We start from the raw sequence: 9,833 nt of genomic DNA on the forward strand, positions 1-9,833 counted from the left end.
ATACAGGCCTCCAACTAGACTTTGCGCCATTGATCGCAACCCTCTGAGCTCTGACATTCAGTCAGTTCTCAATCCACCTCACTGTCCAGTTATCCACTTCCTTGAGCTTACTTATGAGGATGTTATGGGAGACAGTGTCAAAAGCCTTGCTGAGGTCCAGGTAGACAGGCAAGTCTAATGTTTTGCATCAGCTGAGCAGGTAGCCAAATTCCTGCCACCTCTAAGATGAAAAAATGTCTAAATAAAAACTTCATGTTGTCTGTAACAAAGAGCACCATAGATGAGACTTATAAAAGTGAAGCTACGTTTGCAGCTTGCGTATTTTCTCAAATTAACAAGAGATAACCTGTATCTGGTCTACTGTCTATTACACTGGTTTGCACTTTAAAACCACATCTGGGACTTTTTGTGTGGCACTGACTGAGATTAGATTAAGTCATTCCATAATATCTTACAGCTTTGCAGAACTGGTTCTGTATTGGCAAGCTTAGCTGAACACTGATCAAGAAATCAATTATAGATTTCAACACTCTGAATAAACAGCTTTACAGATTTAGTCAATAGCTTATTTTCTCTAGTGCAGTCAACTTGCATATGAGTTATGAAAGGCTGTTGTCTTTTTTATTATTTTTATTTTAAAAGAGCTTATTTAGAAGTCATCAAGAATCCATACAGACTTATTCACCAGATGTAATTCCCTGGAAGCTTTTCAGCCTTTCTAGTGTGCCATTTCTCACCTTGAAAGGGACATTTGCATTGAGAGCTGAAAACAATTTTAAAACTCAAGGCCGAGAACACCTAGGTTTGCTATTACTCATCTTTACTAGGCACTGACAGTTTTAAAACTCCTGAGTACTCAGATAGCTCTGTAATTTCCTTAGAGAAGCAACCGTTGTGCGACATCATTGTTTTCATGTGATAGCACTTTCAAATCATTAGTCCACAGGATTCCACACATACCTGTAAACAGGTATGATTTATAGCTTATAGGACGGAAAAATCAGACCTAAAAATATGTACTAAAACATGTATTAAACACGTATGCCAAAACATGTACTGAAAAAGCCCCTCTAGGTTTCTGAAGAAAATGCATAATTTTACTATTTATACTGGGATAGCACAGTGATGAATAAGAACCTCATAGTGGCAGGCACTATGTAAATACAGAAAAAAACAGTTCTTCCACAAAGAACTTACACTCTGCACTTAAATATCTATTTGAGGTATCTCAAGGGGATAATAACGCAAAAATCAAAGTATAATTAACAATTATATAAAAAATAAGCATTTACTTTTTTTCTTCAAAGAAAAATAAATGGAAATAATCTGCTCTACCGCATTTCATGAAAAAAGAAATTACAAGCTACTTAGTATTTAAATAAGCTTCCTACAGCCACGAAGGCAGGATGCATTCATGATCAGAGAAATGTCTACCAAACCTTGGAAAAGGTCAACAGGTGAGGAAGGGTGCAAAAACAAGAAAGAAAGAAATCAGGCACAGCCACTGGGCAATAAAACCTGTTTGGGGGGGGGGGGGGCATCAGCCTTTCTAATAAGCTAGGCTACTACAAAGCAAAAATAAACATGAAACTCCCGAAATGCACTCACGGCAGCAGTTCATAAGGGGTAACTAACAAGCAGACGTTCTCAAGGAGCCAAAACGCAAACACAGAATACAGATGCCAGAAGGTAATTCTGAAGGACAAGCTAAACTCAACACTTCCTAAATCCTGCCAATATTTACTCAGAAGATATTCAAAGGCCTGCTCCATTTAGATCTCAATTAATTTAACTAGATTATTATAATCTATTCTGCTTAAGTTCTCCTTCAGTTTTAAACCTTCATTTCTACCCCTAGAGTTTTCAAATGCCCAATCCTGTATGGTATCTAGTGGAAGACAATCCTGTCAGAGGAACTCTAGACAGTGTTATGATTGATAAGTGTTAACAAGTATTAAGAAGTTTAGAATCTAGGCATCACAATTCTGCCTCTCTCTCTCTCTCTCTCTGTATGTATGCCACACAGAAATAATTTCATATACTATAGAAACATAACTAACTTAATGCTGTTTATTTAGTCTGCTTAACACTCTGTTTATATCGTGCACTCAGTACATGTTAGGATCCCTTGGTTTTTGGATATCTTTTCAGAGTCTGCCGATCCGTCCTCACCAAACGCATATAAGTCAGAAAATACTCAATCTACAGCAAATTCATACACTCAGAACAGCTCCTTTACTACCTTTAATTTTAACATCACAGTGATTCTGTTCCTCTGTCACTGCAGTAGATTTATGATAAAATGCCACATTTCACTGTAAAGCCCCAAGGCAATGCAGCCACAAAGCATTAAGTAGCCCAGTGACACATCGTGACTGCTTGAAGTTCCTTAAATCATCACACCTACAAGTATAAGCTATCATTAGTTGGGGGGGGGGGGGGGCGGGGTGGAGGAAATACGACACTTCTATTTGCTTGTCGCCTTGAAAAGTAAGACTATATAGACAGAATGTTTGTAGGGTCAAAAGCACCCCAACTGCACTCCACCAAAAAAATCACAATTGACTTTGGTTTTGGTTGAACTGAACATTTCATTTAGATTTTTCATATTTTTAAAGTTTAAAAATTAGTAATATTTCAAAATGAAAAGTCTTTTTAAATGGAAAGAAATCGAAATACATTTCATTTCAAAAAAATGGTAAAAGAAAACAAAAATAAAACCATTTTATTGTTGCTTCCTGACCACAAAACAATTTCATAAGATCTGAATGAATCAATGAAATGCTTTGATGTTGATAACTGTCTTTCTCACCAGTTTCTGCTGACATTTTTTACCTCATTTTACCTTGTGAGGTTGAATTTTATCCCCAAATATTTTAAGATGTATCACAAACACCTGGACTGGGTGAACTCTGACTTCTTACAGAAGTCTGACAGTGCTGTTACGATGCCATATCTGAAATCTGATTATCCGCAGACAAGTACTGAAATGTGTAGGATCCTCACCTTAAAAGTTATCAAGTTGACATCCAGGGATCACTTTAAAGAGCAGAACTTCAGAAAAACACATTACCCCATGTCAAGCAGGTATATCCTGCTCCTAACAGTGCCCTTATCCAGATTACTGTAAAAAGGACAGGAAGAGAATATATTTATAAAGCTTATTTTGTCAAACTCCATCAGTCTTTTTCCTATTTATCCTGCATAAAGCAGCAGAAAAAAAAACTATGCCCCTCTGTTGCTATAATCAAAGTAATTGTGTTTCCCATCAAAAACATTTGTTTTATTTACTACATGGATTAAAGGATTAAATTGTATAGGACTGCTTTGTCCAACATACTGTGCTTGCACTAGAATTCAGCTGCCCTTAATCTGCATATCAGTGACACAGTATACAGATAAGCTTGTTTTCCCATTATGGCTTGTTTGTTTGTTTTGTGACATATACAGAATTAAAGTAACAAAATTAAGATTCTCAGGTCTTTTTTGTTTTTTTCTCCAATGAGGTTACTCCTCAGCCCACTTTATTAACATGCCATGCATCTTATGCCCAAGCATTCTTCCTTTCTTCCCAAGAGGATAATGGGAAGTCTTTTGCTATTGAATGTCTAAGCTACAGGACACTTAAAGGACATCATATAAAAGGGAGGAGCAAGGGTTATGTGTGTTCCTAGCTACAGCATGATGAAGTGAAATATAAAGTAGTTAACATTTTGAACAGCAACTCATGGTTAAATCAACGTTCTGTACGCTCTTTCTCTGCCCTTCCGAGACATCCAGCGAGACCAATGGAAGCTTGTGATGCATAGTGGAACACCTCCACCCTAGCTGTATTCACACACCACAGGGAAGTGATCCCTTTGCTAGAAATGGCATGCTAATGCACTCACCCATCTCCAAGCAGGGCCAAGCAGCGATTCCCAGCTTGAGCTCTGAAAGCACTATGGCCAAAGTAGCCTGGCACTTTGCCTTAGCTGATAGCCCTACCCTGAAGCTGGCTGAATTACATGGGGCAAATCACCTAATTGACAACATTATATTGCTTCTGCGTCTGGGTGGCTCAGCAATCTCATACAGTGTTCCGGGAAAACAGACATGCTATATTTTACAGACTGCAGGACGGTCCATCTAGATATGAATGACAGTTATATAGAAGCCAAGGGAGAAATGAGTCAGCAGTCAAACTGCTGCTGAAAAGGCAAAAAGCTGCAGGTAGACAAACTGTGTCACAATAAAACCCAGAACGTCTCCTCACATAGGCCAGTAGCTATAGGCTAAGATACATTGATTCTAACCTCCTGCAAAAGACTCATTTCTGTGCTATGCCTATTGACACACTAAATCTCTGAGCTCCCACAGTTAAACACCTATTCTGTTTTCCTTATTTGGCTTCAAAGCAGGTCAGGTTTTAGAACTACACCTAGAAAGACAAAAGGAATAAAGAGATCCATCTATAAGCAAGCTATGATTCTTCACTGACTACAAAATAAATTCTTCTTTCAGGTTGTTCAGGAATCCAACTCTGAGTGGAACTTGAGAGAATTTAGTCCACACTGGGAGTCGGTAAACTAGGCACAAAGTACTAATATTGATCAGCAAGACTAGTATGACAGTTTCTCAGAGATGACAATTCTTTTTAAGCCAAATGTCCAAGTGTTTCTGTGCAATGGAATCCAGGTGCATCTCATGCAATTACCTACTATTTCTGCAGCCCATCCTATATTAAAGATAAAGGCAACTGTACTGAGAAAAACTGTATTCTCTGCTAGCGAAAATATTGCTCCTTTGTTGGGCAAAGTTTGTATATAATCACAATAGGGTTTAGAACAAGTTCTTAAATATAAAAAAAACCTCAATTGCCCTTCAGGAAGCCACAAATAATTCCACTATTCCTGTAGGCATTTTATTAGTTTAGACCTTGTGCCCTATCTCCAATAACAGGCCTTAGGACATACCCTACTTGTTGAAAATGCTACTAAGATCCAATAGTATCAGCTCTCAATTACCGCTACATTTGTTACCCCTAAATACACATCTGTGTCCATGACAAACTTAATCTACAACCTGTCTATGGATGACAGAAGTTGACTGTCTGACTCTTCCTCTTCCATAAACAGTGACACAGTTCACAATACTGACATCAAAAAACAAAATAAACAAACAAAAAACTTGACTGCCATTAGAGTTAGCATCCAGTTACAAAAGATAGATAAAGCAGTTATCACCTCAAATTTGTTGTTTCAGGCTCTCTGCAAATTCAGGCATGTCGCAGCATCAAGTTTTATTTACCTCATAGTGAAAGTTCCCCAAAACAAAGATTGTTTTTTTTCTAACAGAAAAGGATACATCCACATATCTCCTTTGCCCACTAAGTTTCCAATTCTCTGCAGTTCTTGCTTCAGGAAATGTTGACTTAGTATTAGCAAATAAGGTAAGCTAATTTATTATTATTGTCTAATGATTACAAATGAAGAAAATTTATTAATAAAAGTTTGTTTTAATCATCCTTTTATATTTTACAAGGCATGTGTTGGTATGCTGCTGTTGCTGTTTAGGATTATGATGCCTTTAAGGTTTATTTTGTATCTTCAGGCTTCTGCTTTTTTGTGATTAAATTCACAAAAGCAAGTGGAATAATAATTACGTAATTTATGTTCATACACTTCCTCCCACTGGCATGCTGCTTCTTGACTGAAATTGTATTTGATTCATGAACAGCTACCTATTAAAGATGGCGGGGACAGATACTGCAAATCCCCATGAGCAATCATGAAATAATATTTCAGCTACACCACTGATGTCAGGCCCATTTGCACATTTTTATCACTGATTCATGTTCTGTAATCTACTCCTTTAACTGTCAGCATTTATCCCTGCTACTTTGGAATAATATTAAAAGCACGTATGCAGGTGAATCATAGCACTCTAAATATGCAGTTCCTACCATTGATTCAAGCAAAACAGGAAGATAATTGCTATCCGAATCTACAAAAAACAGAAAGAAAAATGTTGTAACAAAGGCAATTAACTTTTGTACTGTATGATTTTCCATCCAAGGAAAATGGTGTTACCTCAAAAGCACTAAAATAACATGTATAAACTAAATGGGAAGAATTCTGCTAAAGGTATAAAGTGTAATGTTTTCCTTCTATGTCTGTATCTAGCTCCTGGTTGATGAAACTAACCATAACTGAATGGCAACATGTTATTCACATAGCAAGCGTGCCTAATGACCTGATCCTGACTTGGGTTTCCTATTGTGCCAAGCACTGTTCAAGCTTTTCCCTCTATGGAAAAGGCAAAAGAGCAACAGGGAAAACAAAAACAGGTGAGCGGGTGGGGAGGAAGAAACTTCATCAAGATAATAAAGCACATCAGTGGCAGAGTCAGCTCTTGGATATCAGCGTTTCTCTTTAGATGTAGGCACTGTAAACTAAGTTCCAATTCATTCAGCTGCATCCCTCCAAGGGTGACCTGCAATTGACGGATAATACCTTATGCAAGCCTTAATTTAATCTACACTTAATCCTGCATCAATAAAAGAGAGATTTTAAGGCCAAGATCTGACAAAGCTACTATGTTCTTCAGCAAATTCATGACCTTCTTTGCTTAAACGACATTGAAACACTGGCAAGTTGAAGGTAATATTTCTCATTGCCGAGGAAACATACATACCAATTCTATGTCTAACTGGGATCCGGAATGAAGGGCTATGCCATTAAGTTATGTGCATTGTTTTTAACTAAAAGACTGGAATCTGTGGTTCTCTGTTATGTTATACAGAGTAGGTCTGAAAAATGGCGTGAACCTCCTTCTCTAGCATTGTTTCATCACGCTGTGATAAACACAAACAGCTACACAAACAAACACATCTCAACCAAGTATCCAGCCTTATTCAGTAACATTCCAAGAATTTAAAAATGGGTTTCTAGAGTAAAACATTCAGTCAAGAACTGGGTTTTCAGACATTAAACTGATTTCCTTAAGCCCCAACAAAAGGACGACTTATTGCATCAGTCTATGAATGCGCTACCTCTAAGAAATCCTAAGGAATCATTTTGGGGTAAAAGCACAAGTTACCAAAGCTGAAATCACGTTCTGGGTGGATTTACAGGAGTGTGACATACTGAACTGAGCTGCATGTAAACAGCAATTCAGCAAATCACTGCATTAAAGACCTCATTCAGGTCACAGAAAAGAGCTATGATGAATCACATAGCACATGTAACTCCCAAAAAGTTGGTCAGACTGATGGCTCAACTGCATCTACCGATAGCTTTCCCTAGATGAATAACACCTTGTTCTGAGAGCTGAAAACAGAATTCATATCTGGACTGAACTAGCCCACAGCCTCTACAGTAACATATCTGCCACAAAAAGAATGAAACAAGCACTTCTGCATAGCTTTCAATAGTCACCTTATCCACAACCTACCCGCTCAGTGAATTAGCCAAAGCAGAGGCAAATGAGGCACCATTTTTCCCAAACTAAAGCTTATCTAAAGCTTAACTAACAAAATTTAGTCTCTCCACAAATATCCAAAAGGCAAGAGCAATGTATCTCACACAGCACGCATCTAGCTACGCATCTGGAAAGCAAATACAGCCTGCAAAGCAACTTCATCTGTCCCACTTTCTTTTTAGGGTGATCTTGCAATCTCCTGCGAACCTGTGTACATGCACACAGAGAGGCTCCGCTAATTGTTGCTGAGTATGTGTAGGAAAAGGGAGGGAGGCAGCAAGTGGCTAAGAGAGATCACAGGATGTTAGATATAGTCTAACATAAAGGTGTCTCAAAACTCATTTAATTCCAGCAAAATTGAGGTTGGGCCATCCAGACTTCAGTACCTAAGAAAGAAAAATACCTTAACCGAACGCAAAACCTTTCACCTATACGCTACAATGTAAACATATTTCACATCCCCTGCATTCCTTAACTATCTGATCAATTTTCTTCACTTACTTCACATCAGGAGAGCGTATCACTGGGGAGCTACTCAAGGAATCCAGAAGTTCTAACCACCAGTCCTCTGCAGAACCTCACAAAGATAAAGAGTGGTCCCCCCACATTTTCAAGCTAAAAAAAAAAAGGAAGGATAGTATAACAGTCACTGCATGAGAGATTTAAAAAAATAGCCTTTAAATAAATGTGTTTAATTTATAGCATCTTAATAGAGCATCTTCTTGCAATGATTTCTGTTTTTTTTTTTTTTTTAAAGAAAGGAAGAGGGACGGCTATTACACAATGAAACAAGATTTCAGTGACGCCACCAGACCTCAATTAAAAGTTCTGTACCACTCGTATTGCTTCCAGTGATGGTTAAGCAATGCTGACCCATTCTGAAGTGGTTTATGAATTGCTACTGATGAGTATTCTCGCTGAATAAGCAGAATAGAGTCTTTAATGCCACTTTCCTACAAACAGCAGCAAGGACTGGAGGGAGACAATAATTAATGTGTCAGTACCAAGAGGAACAAAGAGCCTGCAAAGGTCTCTGTCCTTTCTCAGAGAAAAGACTGAAAAAACTTCTTTAATATAGCTGGCAAAGTAATGGCTCATGGAGGCTAGACCGAGGACAAGCAGCGGTTGACTGATTAAGGTACAGTTCTGACAGCATCATAGCGACTCAGTACATACCCTTTCCTTTAAAAAAAAAAAAAAAAAAAGAATTAGGCAGCAAGGGAGAACTGGTCATTAGAGCCTAAGGCACACAAAATTTTAAAAGCCAAAGCTAGTATCGTATCAAAAATGTATATATACACACACATATATCTGAACCATATTCAGAGACACAAAGAATCAGGTAGATTGGAAAAGGGCTCTTACTGGCATTTCAATGCAACTGCTGACTTCCCTAGACAGTTAAAAGCATTCCTCCGAGAAACCCAACCGGCACCGATTAAACAGCAAGTTATGTATTTGCACAAAGTGCTAAAGATGTTCACGTTGTTGAACATGACAAGAAATAAACAGCTTCTGCCCAAAGGACTTCATAAATCCAGGACTATACTGCTGGAATACGGGACAGAGAAGAAAGCATATAACCTAGTCACCGCTTGGAAATGCGGCCATAGCAAAACATCGTGACCCAGCTGAAACTTCATCATGACAGCAGGGTTAGCACCTCATTTCTTACGAGAAGCACAATGTGATCCTTCAGGACTATACAAGGTCAGGACAGCTCACAAAAAAAAAAAAAAATCAAAAAAAAAAAGAACCACTCTCCACAAGCATATTAACTATACGCAGTGCTTCAGTGCTTCAGTACAGTCAGGGGGGAAAAATTCACCTAACGGAAAAGTCCGTGCTGCCTTTTGCAGCACCAAAACCTGCCTTGCCGAGCCTCGACGACGACGTCTTCGAAGCCGTGGCTGTACCGGATCCGCTCACCACACTAAGCTACCACGGCGAAAGACACTTGCCAGAACGCTTACGATGGCGGGCAAAACAGTCTCGACTCGGGGAATTTTACTTAATTTAACTCACTACCAATTAACATAAACTTTTAATTACCGATTTAGGTATTGAGAGAAAAAAATACCACAAATAAACTCGTAGGGAGGCACCTCTCCGGCCCTTCCCCGAGCTCAGCTTCAGCCCAACACCTCTCCTCCCCCTTCCCTAACCTCGGCTTCCTTCAGCCCCTTCGGGGAGGCGATAGGCGGCACGGCAGACCGGCGCCAGCCCGTCAGGGTTTCTCCCAGCCGCTCCTGGCTTCTCACTCTTTTCCTCCACGGCTCTTTTGCTCTCCGACCGCCCCTCTGCTCCGCTACGGGCCGCCCGCTGGCCGCGGTCCCGGGGGGGGCTGGTGCTCCGCCGGCGGGGCCGCCCGC

General features: G+C 39.3%; 1 long non-coding RNA gene across 1 annotated transcript in view; it reads right to left on the bottom strand.

Annotated features, from left to right (window-relative positions):
- Positions 1-9,833, bottom strand: part of LOC104153956 (uncharacterized) — a 346,787-nt gene extending 336,954 nt beyond the window's left edge. Inside the window, exons 1-2 of the long non-coding RNA XR_011134670.1 lie at positions 9,627-9,833; positions 7,963-8,076 (exon numbers count right to left, since the gene is read on the bottom strand). This is a non-coding gene — a long non-coding RNA (uncharacterized lncRNA). The remainder of the gene's footprint in view (positions 1-7,962; positions 8,077-9,626) is intronic.

The sequence above is a fragment of the Struthio camelus genome, chromosome 15 (genome assembly GCF_040807025.1).
Source record: "Struthio camelus isolate bStrCam1 chromosome 15, bStrCam1.hap1, whole genome shotgun sequence".
In the NCBI taxonomy this organism is placed as follows: Eukaryota; Metazoa; Chordata; class Aves; order Struthioniformes; family Struthionidae; genus Struthio; species Struthio camelus.